Source organism: Rattus norvegicus, chromosome 16, assembly GCF_036323735.1.
Source record: "Rattus norvegicus strain BN/NHsdMcwi chromosome 16, GRCr8, whole genome shotgun sequence".
In the NCBI taxonomy this organism is placed as follows: domain Eukaryota; kingdom Metazoa; phylum Chordata; class Mammalia; order Rodentia; family Muridae; genus Rattus; species Rattus norvegicus.
This window is the reverse complement of record NC_086034.1, coordinates 74904255-74924938: the sequence shown is the minus strand read 5'-3', so window position 1 is coordinate 74924938 and position 20684 is coordinate 74904255. Positions and strand designations below refer to the sequence as shown.

The window sequence follows — 20684 nt, the reverse complement described above, 5'->3', positions numbered from 1 at the left end:
TTTGCTATGAATTTTGCATGTGTATGAATTGGAGCTGTGTCCATATGAGTACCAAAGCTCAGAGAGTAGAGATCATGCTCCTGTCCAGGGTCATGTTCTGGACGGGGAGGAGTCCTGTTTGTTGGCTGGCCTTTTCTTTTCTACCGGAACCTGCCAATATCTCAGGCTCCTGGTGATGTTTTGCTGGAGCTCTTCAGAGACCAAAAGGTGCAGAGTTGCTGGGACAGAGCCAACGTGGGTGACAGAAGACAAGAGCCACCAAAGACAAAGCGTGGGAAGAGAAGACCGAAAGGGCAAAACTGTCAGAAATACCAAATGCTTTGTTCGTCACACATTTGATTTTCTCTGCTGCGTAGAATAGAATGCCAGCTTGTTAATTTATAATGAGGACCATACATGTCTTCTGCAAAGAAACATACTCAGGCTATTTGATCAGTGACCCCCTCGGCCTGAGGGTGCGTTTACTATAGAGAAGACCATGACAGGTGGGAAGTTGCTTTGAGGTAAAATGTCAGAGCGCTGGGTTCATTCCAGCCAGGCTTTTCTCTTAGCAGAGGCTGCTGTGTGAGGGAAATCCTCCTCCTCTAGATGTGGAGGGTCCCGTATGCTAGCATTGAACATAAACAATTAAACTTTGGGTTCCGAGAGGTTGTGGAATAGTACTGGTACCGTGTGCCATCACTTTGTAGGCCTTGGTCCTTGTTTTACATACGTGATCATTGGAGACATAATTGAAGAACATGGACTTGGGGGATTTTCTGGGAAGAAAATGAGGGGTGAAAAAACTGTGTGCCTGAAGGCAGAGAGCCCTTGGACTGTCCCCTCATACTAATGTCACGTACGCCACTTAGCATTGAAGTATGATCTGATTGTTGGCAGACTGGCCTGGACACTGAGGTTACTGTCACTGTTGGGGCAAGAGAGCATCGTGAACTTGTATAAGGGAAAAACAAATGGCCTGGAAAGTTTGCAAACTGCTGATCCCCGGCCTCAGTTAGCTCTTTAGCATCTGGCATGAGTGATTGATCTCGTGCTGCCTCTGTGGAACAGTAATAATTATATTTCCCTCTCTGGTTTCTGCGACTGTTTCACAAAACGGTAAATACGAGACTTAGTGGTGGTGTTGCCTGTGGAAGAATCAAGTAAGTGAGGCAGACTTGCTGGCAAGAACATCGGAGATCAGTGAGGGACAACGTATAAGGAATAGCTCTGATCACAGTCCGTTTATTAACAGTGTTTGCGAAGAACCACAAGGGCAAATGGTAGGGGAATCCCACGAAAAGATCTCAGCCATGGAAGCTCGTTGCTGAGGGGCCAGCATTTGCTGGGTCTGGGATGTGAGTGGGGTTTATCAGATGGAGGAGGGAGGCAAGAGGGAGGAAGATGTCTTAGCTCCATGCGTATCAAAATTGCAGGCTAAGCTATAATGAGTTAGCCCTACTCAGCTTTTGTGGGACCTCAGAATCCTGTACCTACATGGAAATCATACCTCCTTCTGATGAGCTAGAACTGGTTTGTTTGTTTTGTTTTTGTTTTTCCTGTTTTGAAAATAACTCAGTAGTGGTGCCTGCATCCTTCCTTGAGGGTTATTAGTTCTTTATTCTAAAAGTCAAGAGGTGCTGAACTTCAGGCCTACTGGATAAAGAACTATTTGGATATATTTTTTATTACATATATATATACACACATATATATATATACATATATATACATATACACATACATACATATGTACATATATACGTATGTACGTATACACGCATGTAGGTATACACGCATGTAGGTATACACGCATGTAGGTATACACGCATGTAGGTATACACGCATGTAGGTATACACGCATGTAGGTATACACGCATGTACGTATACACGCATGTAGGTATACACGCATGTAGGTATGCACGCATGTACGTATGCACGCATGTACGTATGCACGCATGTACGTATGCACGCATGTACGTATGCACGCATGTACGTATGCACGCATGTACGTATGCACGCATGTACGTATACACGCATGTACGTATACACGTATGTACATGCGCACATGCGCACATGCGCACATGCGCACATGCGCACATGCACATGCACATATATACATATGCACATATATACATATGCACATATATATATGCATATACATATATGCATATACACATACACACACACACACACACACACACACACACACACACACACATATATATATATATACAGGTATTGCACTTTGAGCTTCTTGGCCTCTAAGTTCTAGAAAATGAGCAGAAATGGGCCTCAGGCTGGCTCTGTGGATTGGAGGGGGTAGACTTTGCCTCTTCAAGCAGTTCCACTGTTTGTCTGTCATGGGGTCTGTTCTGGCCAATAAATAACCTTGGAGCCAGCTCATGTAAGGAGAGATGTTTGGATTTTAGAACAAGGGACCATTCTTTATTTAATACCCACTTGAAAACCTTCTTGTCATGTACCCTGGGTTTTGGAAAGTTTTCCCTACCAATGATTTATTATTTCTCCTGTCATTTTCCATAATTTCCTACCCACAGTAGGAGAGTAAATCACAAACAGAAAAAGCACCAGGCTAATCCCATTTAGGAGCATAGATAGTTGGCGAGTTTGTTACACTTTGCGTAATGTATTTCACATATGCCACTTCCAGGCATTCTGGTATCCTAGGTCTAGTTCAGAAACCGCTTCAGCTCACATCTGGGGCTCTGCTGTAAGTGTTTGGAGTAGCTTTGCTTTGGACAGACTCACACTAACAAACCAAGAGAATGAGTACACAGTGGTAAACAGCCAACCCATACGTAAACGGACTCCCAATCTATATTTTTCCCAGTCAAGGAGAACAATCTGCTGTAACTCATACTTAGATGGTGGCGTATGCTTATTCTGAATCTGGTCCAAGAAGTGACTCATTAACTCCACAAGAAGAGGCAGCCAAGTGGACTGCTTTTGACCGTCATCAGCAACACCAATCTTTAGCCTCGCTGCCAGTTTAGGACCAAGCAGAGCATGGCAGATGTGCACCCTTAAGGGTAGTAGGGGATGCTTTGCCTTTAACTGGCCTTCTTCCAGCTTTTGCCCATAGCAACCTGCACTTAGGACAAGCCTGAAGGCTCCCCTGTTTTCTAAGAGGAAGCTTTCTTCTCTTCTCGCGTTTGTGTCATCCTTAAACCCACGCAATGGTGGATGACTTGTGGTATATCAAGCTTCATATAGCTAGATTTTGCACTTGGAGAGTCTCTGCTCATGGCCATAGGGCTACAAAATGAGGAGAAGAACAACGGTAAACTCACGGCTTCTCATGGGATGTCACTCACGTGCTTCTTCTATACTCCTCAATTCCAGATGCTAGAGCACATTGGTAACCAGAGTCCTGGACTGAGAAGCACCTCCATATCTGCCCCTTAATGCTAGGACAGGGGTGGCTTCTGAGAACAGAGGGAACATGTTCCTCCATTTTCCCCAGGCTCCTTGTGTGTACCCTCCTAACCCTACTTTCCGCCCTTCGAGGATACGTGACAGCCCACGTTAGGATGGAGGAGAAACGCTTGTGTCTTCAAGCCCTCTACACATTTCCACGTCCTGCTTTAGTGTTTTCAGCTTCCTAAAATCCCCTTCCTTATACTTATTACTAAGACTTTGCGATTGGAGCTTTTATTCCTCCTCCTTGAAACTTTAGAGCAGGACGTCTCCCACTGAGGTCCAAGAGCAGCATCAACAGTGAGACACGTTTTTACAGCTGATTGTCTTAAAGACATTTCCAGTAATTCCTTATATGCCAGAGTCCAGTTGGCTTGAGAGATCTTCTAACGCAACGTGACTGCTTAGCACCGCCGGCCTTCTCATTTCATCATCTCCCCGCGAGTCATGCGCTTCGGAAACACCTATTTAGGAAATCGGGGTTCAGATTTTGTTGCCTATGATTATCGAAAGGCATAAGTAGCTGCCAGTCAAAGCTGCCAATCACTAGCAAGTAAACAGCCCATTTTTATGTATTACATAATTCCTGTAAAAGGTGAAGCTTGCGTTTGGTTCCTGTGCTTAGGCTGCATGGACGCACTTTCTCTGAGGTATGAAAAGTTCGGCATGGCCTGACATCCAGGGGGTAGGGGGGGTTGAGAGTGGAATGTCAGTCTCATGTAGACTTTTCTCATTACTGAAGTGAAAATAAGGATGGGAATTATGTGTGTCTCAGTACATATGCCATGACATGTCACAACTGGACAGGCCTGACATTGCTACTTTAATTTTTTTTTCACTCCTGTCCCTAATGTGTCTCAAGGCTGCCTCTGACCTTTGGCATTAATTCTGAGTTCTGATCCAGAACACTGTTACTGTGGGACCAGCACAATAGTATCAGTAGCCAGCATTTCCCCGACTCCCCCCACAGTGCTCTAAGGAGGTTATGCACTTCCATTGATTCATCCTCAGCCTTTCTGTAAGGCAGAGAGAGACATTATCCCCACTCAAAGAAATGAAATGACTCATCATGCAGTGGTCCATGGCAGAGACTTGCCTGGGAAAACAAAACAAAACCAAAGAAGGTGCTTTTTCCTGGTTCTGCCCCCTAGCTCTCCCATGCTTCTCCGTGATACAGTTTGCACACATCCTTAAGTGCTGTAAGGCTCTAGATGCTCCCCCCTCCAACAGAGTGGGGAAGTTCTAGTGGTAATCTGTCTAGCTTTGCACACTCGTGTTTCTGCTTCTACAGACATGCCCGGGTAGGGGAAAGGTGTTTCCGGTTGCCCCTGATAGTTTCAGGTTTTCTGAATAGGATGATACCTAGCTGATTCTTGAAGGAGAATACCAGTGAACCAATGAGGAAAAATGGCGAGGGCTTCTGTGAGTGTGGGGTCACTGTAAGCCATAGCTTTCTGGAGACAAGATAGAAGCCAAAGGCATTTCTAGCATGTGTAGCACTCTGCAGGGCCATCGGGTTCAGACCAGGGTTCCAGGAGCCCTCCTTCTAAAGACTAGATGAAACCCTGATGTCTGCCTCTCTACTCTGTGGTGGCTGTTGAAATCCTCGGACCATAGCCTGGTTGTTTCTCTGTACCTGTCATCTTCTAGAAGGACCTTGGAGATGGGACTTAATTGTTCTGTATGGACCCCATAGTAAGATCTCACCTCTCAAAGATCACGAATATGGAGGTGAGATTATTCATCAAATCCAATTAGAAATCGAATGCGATGACTTGTGCCTGTGATCATAGTACTTGGGAGGTGGAGGCAGGGGGATCAGGCTTATCTTTGGTTACATAGGGAGTTTGATGACAGCTTCTGAAGACAGAGCTGAAGATAAATAGAGATTCTGAAGATAGATAGATAGATAGATAGATAGATAGATAGATAGATAGGCAGGCAGATAGATGGATAGGTGGGTAGATGGATAAGTTATAGGTGATAGATATATATGATAAATAGAAATAGATAATATATAGATTTAGATGATAGATGATATATAGATGGATTGAATGAATGAATACAAATGTCTAAGCTAGTAGACACAGGTAGTAGTATTTCACCTGTAGCCCTGACACACACTGTGCTCGCACTCTGTTTTCCTAAGTGGTATGAGCTGGGTTCATAGTAAAAATCTCAGACAGTTGCATTTCCACACCTGGACTCCCAGACTTCGTAGTTAGAAGACGAGGTTCTGTCCCGGCTCTGCTACACATTAGTTTTACGATATTGTTTTGAACTGTTAAACCTTAATCACTATGATTATATTATAACTGGGGCTGTAATTACTGCCCTTGGCCATCTTTCAGAAGTGTGACAGGGCTCAAATAAAGTCTCCCTTTTTTTTTTTTTTTGGTTCTTTTTTTCGGAGCTGGGGACCGAACCCAGGGCCTTGCGCTTCCTAGGTAAGCGCTCTACCACTGAGCTAAATCCCCAGCCCCTAAAGTCTCCCTTTTGTGAGAGCATGATGGACTATGGAGGGTCTCAAAGCATTAATGGCAGAGAGGAGACTTTCCTCCTTTGCGTTTTGGGTTGTCTCCTGATCTCTGCTGCCTTCCCCAATAATCAATCAGCCCATTTCCATGGAGCTTCTGCCATGTGCATGATGGTACATTGCAAAGGACACACGAAGGAGGAAATGAGGGAGTGGGGGGGTCATTGCATACTTGGATGGAAAAGGAATACATAAGTGAATAAATCCGCGCACATTTGTGTCCTCCTCATGTTGATGAAGCAGGTGACCAGAGAAACTATGGCTCCCCTCCAAGACTGGGTAAAGTTGGTACAAGTATGGGGCTTGCTCAAGGTAGGCCCTTGTGCAAAGCTTCAGAGACAAGTGAGGTCTTGCTGGGGCCTAGTGAGGCAAAGACTTCCAAGAACCCTTCATACTTACTTTAAAATAGTTTACCAATTGGTTAATTTTATGTGTGTAGTAATTTTCTTTTCATGTGTGTCTATGTGCCATGTATCTGTTGCCCACAGAGACCAGAAAAGGCACTGGATTGCTTGGGCCTGCACTTATAGATGGTAGTGAGCCCCCAACGTGGGTGCTGGGAACCAAACCTGAGTCTCCTGGAAGAGCAGCCATAGCTCCAGCTGCTAGACCATCTCTCTAGTCTCACACTTACTTTAATTCAACATTTATTTTGAAAGGCCCTCCAAAATCTTGCCATAGAATTTTTTTTAAGATAAGGAGGGGAAAGGCAGAGTACTGAGAAGAAGAGAATTAACAGACATGGGTAGGTGGAGAATAAGGGGGCAGCGAATAAGATCTATATACATTGCATACATACATCATACACATACATGTGTGATGCTATCCTGAAACACATGTACACATAAATAGATATGTTACTAGAACACTACAGAACATTTCTTTTATATTCCAAGCAAAGAATGAAATCTATATAACAAGGATGACTTTAAAACTTGTTTGAAATTGGTTATGAATAGTTAAAGTTGCTTGCATTTGGTCGTGATAGACCAGCTCTCCTCAGTACACTTACCTCAGTACATTTACGACACATTGAAGTTTGTCTGAAGTGTCTCTGTTTATTTTTACTATGGTAAAATAAAAGTGATACACACCCATCCTCTTTTGTAGCCCCTTCCCGTTTCCACTCTTCCCACCTATTTTGCCTCCTCTTCCTTCAGCTTTTTGTTGTTATTAATTTCTGAGCAAACAACCTTTCGGGAACCCGGCGAAAGGTTCATAGTGTAGGTGATGGTAAACTATTATGGTCTTTTTGGTGAAGAAAACAGCCCCTAGAGTCTTGGACATGCTAACCAAATGTATGTTCTCCCACTGAACTCCACTGTCAGCTAAGTCCCCTACCTTTAGGAAATCATAGTCATTATTTTATTCGTATTTTGGACTGGTTAGAAAGTCACGTTCCTAATTGGCCTGGCTCCAAAGTTGGGAAAACCTTCTGTAGGAATTCTGTGTAGCTTGTGTGCTCAGTATGTGAGGGAGATGAAGCAAGGGTGGGCGTCTTAGTGGGTAGAGAATTTGTGGCTGTAAATCAAGCTAGCTTTGGTCAAGGCAATAATCACATAGATTTAATTGTGGATGTTTGGCTTAATAGGCACTTTTGTTTTGTTTTGCCGGATTTCTTCCAGTGCAGGTTCTGTTCCCTTCCAGCTAAGAGACCCAAGCCACACTTCAGCCTGCTTCCACCTCTACCTGATTCTCATAAGGGTCTGGGAGAGCTGGGCTGGAATGTTGGGTGATGTTGGAGAGTGGTTTGGGCAGTAGGGTAAGGCATGTATTCAGGGATGGGCAAAGCATGTCCAAACCATTACCATGTGTAAGGAGATCTGACATGATAGTCTACTGCAATTGGTGACATAACTTTCAGAGTGATGGGAGGAACTTTCATTTTTGCAGGCTTAAGCACCACAAGGCTAGAAAGTCCAGGGTGTGGGGAGAGTAGGTGCCATTATGGGGAATGACTGGGAATCATGCATTTTCATAGTCAGAGCTCATTGTTTGTGGTATTGGATGAGGGGGTTCTGCACCCCCTGCTCATATGAGGTTTCAATGCTTTTTTAGCTTCAGCGTAGGACACAGTTCAGAGTCCTGGGAAAAGGAGAAGACATTGACAATTTAATCACCTGAAGATCCCCCAGGCAATCTGTCCTGAGAGTATTATTATGAGCACAAATAATTCTGCTAATTACTTATGAGATGAAGAATGGGAGCTTGGAGGTCTGTGTCTGGCCTCAACCTGGGTGAGCAAGGCAGTCATCCTCAGTCCTCATCCACACACCGTGTGAAAGCTTGGTTCTACATTGAGTCCTTTTCTGGATATGGCAGTAAAACTGTTTCACTTTCTCCCGTGAACATAAGGTTCAAGTATCATTCAATCCTGTCAGATGGCACAGCATAACCAAAGCTGAGGACCTTCGTCAGTTGGCTTCAACCAATAGAGAACAATCACACAGCCTGAGCAAAAGAAATTGATTTCTTATAGTTAGTTTGGTTTCCAGTGAGGGCTAGAGCCTCACATGACTGGGGTCAGAGGGGATGGGGTAGGGTGAAGAGAGTAAATCGCTTGGTGTTTCTTCTAATAAGGACATTCATCTCTTTCCTGTGGAATCTACCCTTATCACCTAATTACTTCACAAATTACTTTTTCAAATATCACATTGGGGATCCCAGGTATGGATTCAATATATAGAATCTGAAGGGACACAGATATTTTGTAGATATTCAACCTTGACTGTTGACTAGATTTTATCAGCTATGACTCCAAACATCTAATTTTATATAATTACAATGATTTCACTGGGGATTCTCATATTTCTTTTGGAATTCTCCAAAGGGTTCTTAGAAAACATTAATGAGTTTTTGTTTTAGACCTGTGAGTAAGTAGCACCAATTCTTTTTAGTGTTCTCTAACCAATATCAATAATTCCGCCTGTAGCATTGACCGCCTATGTATGACCACCCTCATCGTGGTCTCATACATACATCATCTATGTATCTCAGTCTGACTTCAAACTTGTGATCCTCCTGTCTCAGCCTCTCAAAGTCTGGGTTTATAGGGGTATACCACCAAGTCCTGCTATGTCTTTCTCTCTTACTATGACTTGTACTAAGACCTCTTCTCACCATACAACTCTGCTTTGAGAAATATTTTTATGTATTTATTACTGTATATGTTCTTATGTGTATGCAGAAGCATGATGTCTGTGCATGGGCCTGTGCATATGTTACACATGTGTGTGAGGATCAGAGAATCACTCTTTGGGGTCAGTTCTCTCTGTTTACCTTTATGTGGATTTGGCCATCAAGTTTTTGTGACAAGTAGTTTTAATGGCTGACCCATTTGGATACCCACACCATACAACTCTCAAATGCAGAGAATCCTGTTTGTTATTAACCCGTTTTTCTTCATCCCCATCTTTAGAGGTTTTCACATGTTCCTCTTTTTATCTTCTCGCTGAGTATACATATTTTAAGGAGTATACATTTTTTACTGTTTACCCAAACTGAAAATAAGACATCACAGAGAATTTTAAAAACTCGATGTCGACTCACTGAAAAACATACATTCATAAAAAGAATTGCAGGGAGACTGTCGCAAAGGTCTGGCCACCACCGAGCCTTTGTTACACAACGCTTCACAAAGATCTTCTTTTTGTCTCATGCACTTCACACGATGTGGGCTGCCCTGCTTTACTTTTGAAGTTTTGATCTGATGTTGTAGCTTATAAATGTGATTCCGTATGGAGTAATGGAGTGTGTGTATGTGTGTGCACACATGCTGTAGACCACTATTTATCTATTCCCCTCTTGCGGGTTTGTCTACCGTTATGGTGTAGTTCTAAAATGATCCCCAAAGGGTGTGTTCTAAAGGCTCAATTGCCAGGTCAAATTTTTAAAATTTTTGGTCTTGGGTTCTAGCCCCATCAGTGGAGTATCCGGTTAATGAGGTCAAAATGTGACTGGGAGGTGGTGCAGACTTCAGGAGGAAGTTGGTCAGATCCTGATGACCATAGCCCTTCTCTCACTTCCTGTTTCTTCTTGGTCTATGAGGTGAGCAGCCTCCTCTCCTATATTCATTTCATCATTACAAGGTTTTACCTGAGTTTGACCCAAAGCAATGGTGCCTGCTAACCTTGGTCTTGTCCTGGATTCTCGAGAACCCTTTACATCATCTGACACTTGTATTTCCAAGTGGGAGCAAATAAGGTGATATCTTCTTAATATGAGCCTGTGCCGTGAGTGAGAATCCTTTTCAAAGTCAACACAGTACTGTCTTTCTCATTTTTGTGCATTTGGGTTGAATTTTTTTTTTCTGTTTAAATGGCCTTTGAGCACACACTTGAAATACTGTCTGGTAAGATATGCCTTAGGGAGAAAACACATGTCTTGTGTAAGCTCATAATGTATACCAAATAAAGTGTCTTTAAACAGAAACATGTAGAAAACAAATTATATATTGATTAGTGCATAAGAATGAGAGCAGAGCTTGTGGGAAATGAATGTCTCGGGGGAGCGATGGGTCAGTGTTTGCTAATTCAGTGTCTCCAGTGACTCCGTGAACCACAACACTGAGAACCAGCTGTGTGCGTTCACACATGTACCTTCACGTGTACAGTTGTGCTGCACTCCACAGTGTGAATGCCCCAGAAGTTATGTGGTTACCCTTTGCTAGTTAGGCTTTTCTCTTACATGTTATCACGGAATGCCCATGCCCTGTTGATAGATGTATATGCCATTCTTCTTCCACATATAAATTACACACACACACACACACACACACACACACACACACACACGAGAGAGAGAGAGACAGATGATACAGACACAGAGACAGAGACAGAGAGAGACAGAGAGACAGCCTGTGAAACAGTCTGAGAGACAGACAGACAGACAGACAGCCTGAGTGACAGCCATACTGAGAGATAGACTGAGAGACAGAGAAGATCGAGACAGACAGAGACAGCGATGGACAGAGACAGAGACGGGCAGACATAGAGAAGGAGAGAGAATTTGCTATCAGTGGGTTCACTCAATCAAAACACTGTAATTTTGATAAACATTGCTGAATTTCTAATGTCTCTGTAGACACTGTACTCATCAGTCATCCTGCCAGCACCCACTGCCTACTTGCAGAACGGTATACGGGCTTCTCTGGAATTTCTGTGCTTATTCTCAGAAAAACACATGGACTTTGATTTTGAAGAGATGCTCGCACACTGGGGACTTTGCAGTGACATTAATCGTGCAGGTGTGTTTTTCTCCTGATCTCCCCTCTACAGAGGAGCGAATGGGTAGTGTGCAACGGTCCCACGAGAAGCTGTGATGTATGATGGATGGCACTATTTCCCAGGTCTTTTCAGCGTTATTTGCAACTTCTATAGTTCTATTAGGGGTGGGCCTGCTGCTCTCTTCTCTGGAAGATCTGAAGAGCAATTAGGAAATCAATAGGCATGGAAGAGCAGTTCTGTCTGCGCCATATTAAGTCAGGAGTCAGAAATTAACCACCGGCCAAATTCAGACACTTCCTGTGTATGCAAAGTCTGCAAGCTAAGAATGGCTTTTACATTTTTTAAGTGTTAGAAACAGCTAAGAAAAGGAGAACAATGGTGAGGTATAAAATTAGATGAAGTTCAGATTTTAATGTCCAGTTATGGAACAGAGCCACACTTACTCTTTTATGTTATGCGTATGACTGTTCACACGCTACAGACACAAAAACTTCAAGCTGGGCCAGGGAGAAAATATCCCAGAAAACCTAAAATGTGTGCTCTCTGTTCCTCACAGGACATGCTTGCCTGTTCTCTTATGAAGTGGGCAATTTTAGGGTTGGATGTTGGGGCACTGATGTTCCTTCAGGCTTGTGTCTCTGCTCTTGAAGCTATACTCTCTGCAGGAGATGCAGGTGACAGAGCCAGTCTGCTCTCTGCAGTTTTAGGTCCGAAGGTCAAAGGCTCTGTCCTTTGGAAAGACCTTGTAACCTTATGTCTAGCTTTGGGTCTGAACTGTTTCTCAAAGGTTCCTGTGTTTGAGAGCTTATCTCACAAGGTAGCTGGTCCTCAGAGATGATTGGATCATGATGGACCTAATCTCTCCAAGGAAATCATCTGTCACTGAATTCATAATTGAATGGGCCATTAGGAATTAGGGCCTGCCTAGAGGAAATTTATCACTGTGGAGAGGGTGTGGGTGTATCTGAAAGGATTCTCTCCTGTTCCCTCCTCCTCCACGATGTGACCAAATACCCATTCCCCATTTCAGATCATGAGTATACCAATAGTCCCTTCTCTATTACCCTGGCCCAACCCGGCAATGGTCCTGCTTCACTCTCTTGTTCTGTGCAGTCACTCCAGAATCTGTGCTCATACCTGAAGATTTGGAGCTAGGAAATCTCAGATGAGAGAGAACATGTGACTTTTGCCTTCTGGATCCAGGTTCGCTTGCTCAATATGATCTTTTCTTGCTCCATCCATTTACCTGAAAGTTTCATTATTCTACTTTTTTTTTAGCAGCTAAAGAGAATTTCATGGTGTATATGTACTGGATTTTCATTATCCACTCATCAATCGAAGAGCATTTACTTCGTCGCTATTTCCTGGTTATTGTGAATTAGAACGAGAACACAGCTGAGCAGTATTGGTGGAGTAGAATGTCAAATCTCCTGGGCATGTGGCAAGCAGGGTTATGGCTGGCTCCTATGGTCGGTTTTTTCCTTTAAGGCTTTGAGAATTCTCTACACTGATTTTCATAGTGGCTGCTCCAGTTGGTAATCCCACCAATGGCGAATGAGGGTTCCCCACCCCCAACATCCTGTACAGCATTTGTTGTTGGTTCTTTTGATCATCTTTTCTATTCTAACTAGGTTGAGTGGAATCTAAAAGTTGTTTTGATTTGAGGGACAGTAGACATTTTTGAGCTATGTGTTGTCCTTTTCCCCCTACAGTCGAGGGTTCTCTGTTTAGATCCCAGGCCCAGTTTTTGAATAGTTGATGATTTTTTTTTCTTTTGAGTTCTTTACATATTCTGGATGTTAACCGTCCTTGACAGTTGTGCGGCTGGCAAACTATTCTCTCCTATCCTGCAGGCAACCTCTTCACCAGATTGATCGTGCTTTCAGATGTATGGGAGTATTGCAGTTTTCAGTTCCATTTGTCAACTGTTGGACTGAGTTGTTGGGTGAACCGAGTCTATTCAGAAAGTCCTTTCTTACACCTCTACCATGTAGGCAACCCGTGTTCTAGCAGTTTCCGATTTCACAGTTAAGCCTTTGATTTTGACTTTGGTTTATTGCATGGTGAGAGACACAGGTTTAACTTCATTTTTCTGTGTGTGGACAGCCAGGTTCCTTTTAGAAATATTTCTTCAAGATATTTCTTTTCTTTAGTATATGTTTTTTTGGTCCTGTTTCTCAAATATCAAATGGCTGAAGTTACATTTAATCATATTCGACCCTTCCATCTTGTCCCGTTGGTCTACATGTCTGTTTTTGTGCCAGTACCACATTGTTTTGATTACTATGGCTCTGTAATATATCTTAAGGCCTGGAATTGTCATCCTTCTGCATTGTTCTTTTTGTTCAAAATTTTTTTACCCCTATCTTAGGTATTTTCTGATTCCATACAAATTTTAGAATAGTTCTCTTTATTTCTGTAAAGAATCAGATGGGGATTTTTGAGTCACATCTCATTAAATATTTTAAATAGCTTTTGGTAAAATGGTCATTTCTACAACATAAGTTCTACAAACCCATAGCATGGACCGTGTCTCCATTTTCCAGTGTCTTTCTCCATCTTTCTTCAGAGGTTTAAAGTTTTCACTGTGGAGGTCCTTCACATCCTTGGTTATGATTATGCCTAGACATTTTTATTTTCTTTGAAGCTATTGTGAAGGTGGCGTGTCCACGATTCCTTCCTATGTATAATTTGTTGGTGATCTAGGTAGAGAGAAAAGTTGTTTATTTGTGCAAGTTGGTCCTGAATCCTGTCAGAGTTTATGATTCCTAAAATTTTCTTGAGGATTCTATTTGTATCTCTAACATATAATGTCATGTCATTAAGATAGGGGTTGTCTGCCTTCTTTCCCCTTTTGTAGCCCTATAATTTTCTGCTTTTGCCATATGATTCCAGAGTACTTTTAGCACAATACTGAAGAGGAGTGGGATAGTGACATCCATGTCTTATTCTGATCTCAGGGGTGTTGCCTCCAATTTTTAGGGTGATGTTTATAAAGGTGAGTTTTTAACTACATCAGTTTGGCTCCCAGTGGGTCACATGTGTGCACTCGCTCAGGAGCTATCTGGATTTGAGAATGGAAGACACACACACACACACACACACACACACACACACACACACACACACACAACTGCTTACCTCGATATTTTTCCTCCGATCCTACTTTCTTTAGAATTTTTATTCTGAAGTTCTATTGGATTTTGTTAGTCTTTTTCTGCATCTGTTGGGATAAAAAGCACATGGAACACCCAATAGATGAATCCAAAAGAGAAAAATCCCCTGGTATGTAACAGATAAAACACTAATTACACAGAACAAAGAAAGTGTACTGAAAGCTGCAAGCAAACCATAGGCCTCATATAAAGGAGAATTGGGAGAATCCAGCAGAATAACAGCCGATTTCTCTAAAAACAAGGAAAGCTTTGAACACTGTAATCCTGAGTCCTAAAACCCATGCATGGCAGTCCAGACTCAGATATGCAGCAAAACTCCACCATAGTTGAAGGAAAAAGAATATTTTTTTCGCGACCTATGAACGTTCTTAAAACTATATCTAACAGACCAAAGATTGAAGAAAATATAGGGAACTATATTTTGTGTTGAAGAGAGGAATGAAACTAGCCAGGAGAGTATGAAAAGAAATGTCAAGCCATAATTGCTGAAGCACAAAGCACCATTGAAAACATGACAATAACATGTGTGCACATACACAAAGCTACAACCAATACACACATTTAAATAATAACCTTATATATCAGTAGTCTCAGGTCTCCAGTAATAGGACACAGGCTAGGCATATGTATAAAGTGATAGAATCCATCTATTTTCTTCAAAACACTTCCTAGCTTTAAAGACAGGCACTGACTTAGGGGCAAACAATGGACTCCAATCAAACAGGACCAGAAAGTAAGCAGGCATTACTATCCTAATAGTTGATGAAATAGACTCTGTATTAAAGCTAAGTGAAGAGACAAGAAGAATACTTCATTCTGTTAAAAGGAACAGTTCAAGCAGACATTACTATACTAAACATATATGCAGTGAACTCTGGTGCATGTAGCTTCATCCAGATAACTCCTACTGGATTTAAAGCCTCAGATTTACATCAACGTATTAATAGCAAGTGACATCGATACCCTACTTCCTCCAATAGAGAGTCATCTGGATAAAAACAAGCAAAACCATCAAAATTAAATGGTACCACACATCAAATGGACTTAAAAATTTTCTACAGAATATTCCACACAACCACCGAAGAGGAAACATTCTACACAGCAGACCATGGAAACTTCTCTAAAAAAAGACTACATCCTGGGACATAAAACAAATGTCTAAAAATTCAGAAAGATTGAAATAGCTCCATGTTTCCCATCTGCCCCAAATGCAGTAAAACTTACAATTGACAGCAAACAAATCCCTAGTAAATATACACGAAGCTATCTAGATTAAACAACTCACTACCAAGTTATGAATGCACAGAGAAGAAATCAAAGAAGAAAAAAATTTCCTGGAACTAAATGAAAATATAAACTAAAGACAACAGAACTTCTGGCACATATTTAGAGTGGATCCTGCAAGGGAAATTTATAGCTCTCAGTGCCTACCTTAAAAAAAATCAGAATGAGCACAAAAGTAAATAGTTTTTGATGAGGTAATTCAAAAATTTTGAAAAAGCAAGAACCAAACAAGTGTAAGCCTATCGGATGGCAGCAAAGAACAATTGGAGCACAGATTAATGACATAGAAACACAGAAAAAAATATGAAGAATGGAGGAATCCAAGAACAGGTTCTTTGAGAAAATAAACAAGATTGCCTTCCTTTGAAAGGATACAAGGAGTGAGGCAAAATGGAGCCAATGCCTCGTAAACAGTACAGCTAAGAGTCAAAAATTAATAAACCTTGACTTTAGATCCCAAGGCCCACAAAGTTATGAATTATTTACACACTTGTCCTTTCAGTTAGGAAGTATCAATTGAATATAAAGCAAGTTGGATACCTTGCTGATGGCTGAGATCGAATGACACATAGACAATTTCTCTTTATAGAATTTACTGGGACAGTGAAGAAGTTGTCATTAAGGATTCTTGTAATTGTATAAATGTAGGGAAATCCATGAGATCTTTGGCATCAGGGAAGGCTTTCATCAACAGATGATACTTGATCTGGGTTTAGAAGGCGACTAGTAAATAAGTGAAGAGCGGAGGGGTCATGTGACAGCGAGCCCTTGGGTGAGAGGGATAGCTGGTGGTTGCAGTGAGAACAATGGAATAGATTGGGGAATAGTTACGTAAGTAGAAATTGCTGAGTCGGATGTCTATGATGGAAGGGGTTTCTGAAATACTTCTCTAAGTTTAGAGGTTGAACAACAACAAGGGTAGTCTGATGCCCTACAGGACATCAGTTTTGATCTTCAAGGTTGTATCCACAGAGGGCAGAAAGACCCTAGGAGCTGACGGATTGGACACCTTTCTCCAAGCTGTTCCAGGTCAAAACAGACTTGTATCAATTTGCTTTTGGGCAGGGGGAAACTAAGCATTGCAGGGGAAAAAATGGGTAAAATTTTTGTTCTTGGAGGACACCATACCTCCTTTACAGTATAGTGTCTCATAATATACTTAGCAATAGAGGCAGGAGCTTGAAGTAACTTGTCAATTCTACCTGCAGTCAAGAGCAGAGCGAGCACAGGAATGCTCACTTGCTGCTGAGCTCAGATTCTCCACACACACGTACTATTCAGTATCCTCTTTTGAGGGAATGGTGCCTCCTGTGGTGGGCTAGGTCTCCTCACGTCAATGGAGGCAATCAGATAATACCGATAATACGGACACGCTCACAGGCCAATCTGATATAGAGAGTCCCTTATTTATGCTCTCTTCCCGGGTGATTCCAGGTTGTGTCATGTTGACAAAACCCAACCTCACAGTGTCAGACTCTGTTGTCCCACATTAGGCCATTAGAAAGTGATCTGGAGTTCCCTGAGAAGGATACAGGTGCTGAAAGAATTTTGGCATGTGTCTCGAGAAGGACTAGGGATACTTAAAGGCCCAGCTCAGATGTGGCCTTGGAAAATCAGCAATGATGGGAACTAGCATGCTTGGGTTAGACCCTGTGAAGCAGGGACTAGTCTTACTCAACTTTGGATCTGATCCTTTCCCATAGAGGGCTTCCTGGCATGATTGGTCATATTGCTCTAGGAGAGTACCCTATTGCTCTTTCTTGAAAATAATTACAATTAAAAACAATAATTTTAACTGAAAATTTGTCATGTGTACAGAGAATCTTAGCAATGACATATTTTTGGATTCAGATTTGAACTACAAACCTTTGCTAAAAAGACTTACTTTGTGAAATTGCATTTGTTTGAGAAAGCTTGTGTGTTGTAGACATTGTTTATAGAAGAATTTGTCTGTCTTAGTTACGGTTACTATTAGTGTGATAATGGTATGACCAAAAGGAACTCAGGGAAGAAAAGTTTTGTTCACACACAGTTCATTGTCAAAAGCGGTGAGGCAGGAACTCAAGCAGGACAGTAATCTGGAGGCAGAAGCTGATGCAGAGGCCATGGAGGGGGGTACTCCTTGCTGGCTTGCTGGTTCAGCCTGCTTTCTTAGAGAAACCACGACTACCTACCCAGGGGTGCACCACTCACAATGGACTGGGTCCTCCCCCATCAATCGCTAATTAAGAAAAAGCCCTACAGTCTTGGCCACAGCCTGATCTTATGGAGGCCTGGTCTCAACTGGGGTTCTTCTTTGTCTGATGACTCTAACATGTCAAATTGGCATAAAACTAGCACATGGCCCCTTTAATAACTGGACCCAAAAAGGCACTGTGGCATCACAGATGTCTCTTGAGTAGTTTCTTGTGATCTGGGGATCCATGTGCTGCCTCATCAGCCCCCTGTGATTTTGTTGGCTGTCTCTAGAAGTCAGAATTGTTTTCTTCTTTCCCTGCTTTTCTCGTAGACACTAGGTCCCTTCAGAGGAAGTGTGATTGCAGCCAGAAAGCTGTCTATCTAGACCACTCCATGAAATTCTAGTAGTATTCTGCAGAAATGTATACTCCTGCCCAGTGTGGAGGGGTGGGTAGATTTGCATGCTTGATGGCTTTAAGTCATGTGGGTCACAGCCCCTACCATGTGTCTGCCTTTGTGTGTGAACGTACCCTTGAAAATGAATCAAAGTGCATTTTTGTTCTGTGCTTTTTGAATAAGAGAATTCTGGTGACAACAAACTGAAGAATTGCTTTTGTTATGTGGTAATTATTCTCTCAGTTCTTTTCTGAAATGCGAGTTTTATTTGTCAGCTTTTCTTGGGGGCGTGGCATGCTGTCATATGCGGGATTTTGGATTCCTAGATACAACTTGGTAAGTTCTGCACGTGTGCCTGCTTTCCTCAGGTTTCTGTCCCATCTGGATTGTTCCCTGAGGGATTTCTTGGGAATGTGGAGCTCAGAGGACAATTCAATGGAGGTGATTCTCCCCTTCCACCTTTCCATGAGTTCCATGAGTCTATAATTCTAAAATAAATAGTAAGTTATTTTCTTTTCAGTAGCATTTTATTCTACATTGAATTCTATTGTGATCTTTCCCCACGTGTCTGGGTCTTGCCATCTCTTGTTAAGGTAGTGGAGAGGGTCAGAGAGGGCACGATTTGCTTCTCTTTCTATGTCCTACATTGTGCAAGGAGTCTTTGCCCCCATGATAGCATGCCATTAATCATGCTTGCTGTCTTCCCATTAGATGACCCCATGTGACCATTCCACTTCTCTTTACCCTGGGCAGTCCTTGTGTTCAGAATTGTTATTCTTGCAGAAGCAAGACATCTGTACTGTATTTTGAATGGGTTTAAGTTGACAACACACACACACACACACACACACACACACACTCAAAGAAATCCATGCACATACACATGTGCATGAGTGCACATATATAAACCCAAGAAAAAAACACATATGCACACATATCTATATGCACATGTACACATACACACAACTGTACATGCACACACAGAAAACATGTATGTACACACAAATGCATACACTGAAACATACATGTATGTATGTATGTATGTACACACTCACACATTAAAAACACACAAGACACACACCCTTATCTTCTCCCCTTTACTTCAAGTCACCCAAGGGTTGTGGCATCAGAACACAAGGTACTTGTATCATTTGCGTGATGTGGATTTGGTGCACGAATAGCTGAGGTAATGGGGAACTCATCCAGACAAACACTGGGAATACATCTAACACAGTGGGGAGGGGACATGGGCTGAGTTCTACTTATTTGCAGTTCAGCGTCTTTTGGGACTTGGATCCAGCAAACGTTTCCTATGCACCTGCCCTCAGTCACAGACGGCACCGAGAACTGAGCATATGGAGTCTTACGTAACCCTCAGAAGGATGTGCATGCGAGCCCTATTACATCAGCTCCACAGATGAGGCAAGAAGTATGGGGGGTGGTAGAAAGCAAGATTGGACCAAAACTGAGGTCAGGAATGGGGAAGAAGCTCAGTACGTAAAAAAAAAAAAAAAAACAACAACAACAACAACAAAAAAAAAACCCAAAAAAACACTCGGCTGCATTACCTCTGATACCTTGAGTTCAGTCCTTGGAACTCATGGAAAGGTGGAAGGGGAGAATCACCTCCATTGAATTGTCCTCTGAGCTCCACATGCATACCACGTGGCATGTGGATCCCCCCTTCCCTCTGTCTCATACACGCACAATAATACTTATGTAAACTAAATGCCAACACCGAGTTCATCTGAATCTTTGCATCTCGTCACTCCCGGTGGCTGCCCCTGATGTGTACGACTGCTTTATTTTAAAGTGGAACATTTTTCTCCTTCCTGTCCCAGCCTCTGTACATAGAGGTGACGGGAACCTTCAGACTACTCCTCACTGGAGTGCCTCCAGGGCATATGACTCAGACCTGTAAGTGGTTAATGTGCTCGGCCAGAGATTGTCCCCACTGTGACTTTCCTTGGTTGCTGTTAGAGCTGGTGTCTTTGCAGACCTATTGTAGAGAGGGCTCTTAAACCACCAGTTCAGCGTCACAGAAGGGAAGGAACACACTTTGGGAACTACCCTGGGATCAAATCATTCTTCTAGCTCCTGCTAGCTGGATGACCTTGGTCAAATTCCTCCATTTTTCTTAGTACAAATTTCCTCATCTGAAAATTGTAACAATAAGTGTGATAATGAATGAACAGAGCAGATCATACTGACTTAGTCAGGAGAGATGCTAGACAGTTGCCACCTGTCTCCTTTCCCATGGGCCCAGTGACCGGCAACCTCTTTCCTATTAATTTTATACTTGACATAGAGGAAAGCTAATCGAAGACCAATTGGTGCAAGCTAGTGTGGGATAGGTTCCAGGTACAAGACTAAGTGCTTCTGAGAGACACTTTGGGTCTGTTTTATCTCCTTATTTTCTTCATAGAGGCCCCAAGTAATTGGCAAGTAACTAGAAAACCCATGAGGAAG

The 20684-nt window shown here is 42.4% G+C and overlaps 1 protein-coding gene across 2 annotated transcripts in view; it reads left to right on the top strand.

The window, feature by feature from the left end:
- The window catches only part of Zmat4 (zinc finger, matrin type 4), a 391831-nt gene that overhangs the window by 138867 nt on the left and 232280 nt on the right, over nt 1-20684 (top strand). The gene's annotated exons all lie outside the window — the stretch shown is intronic.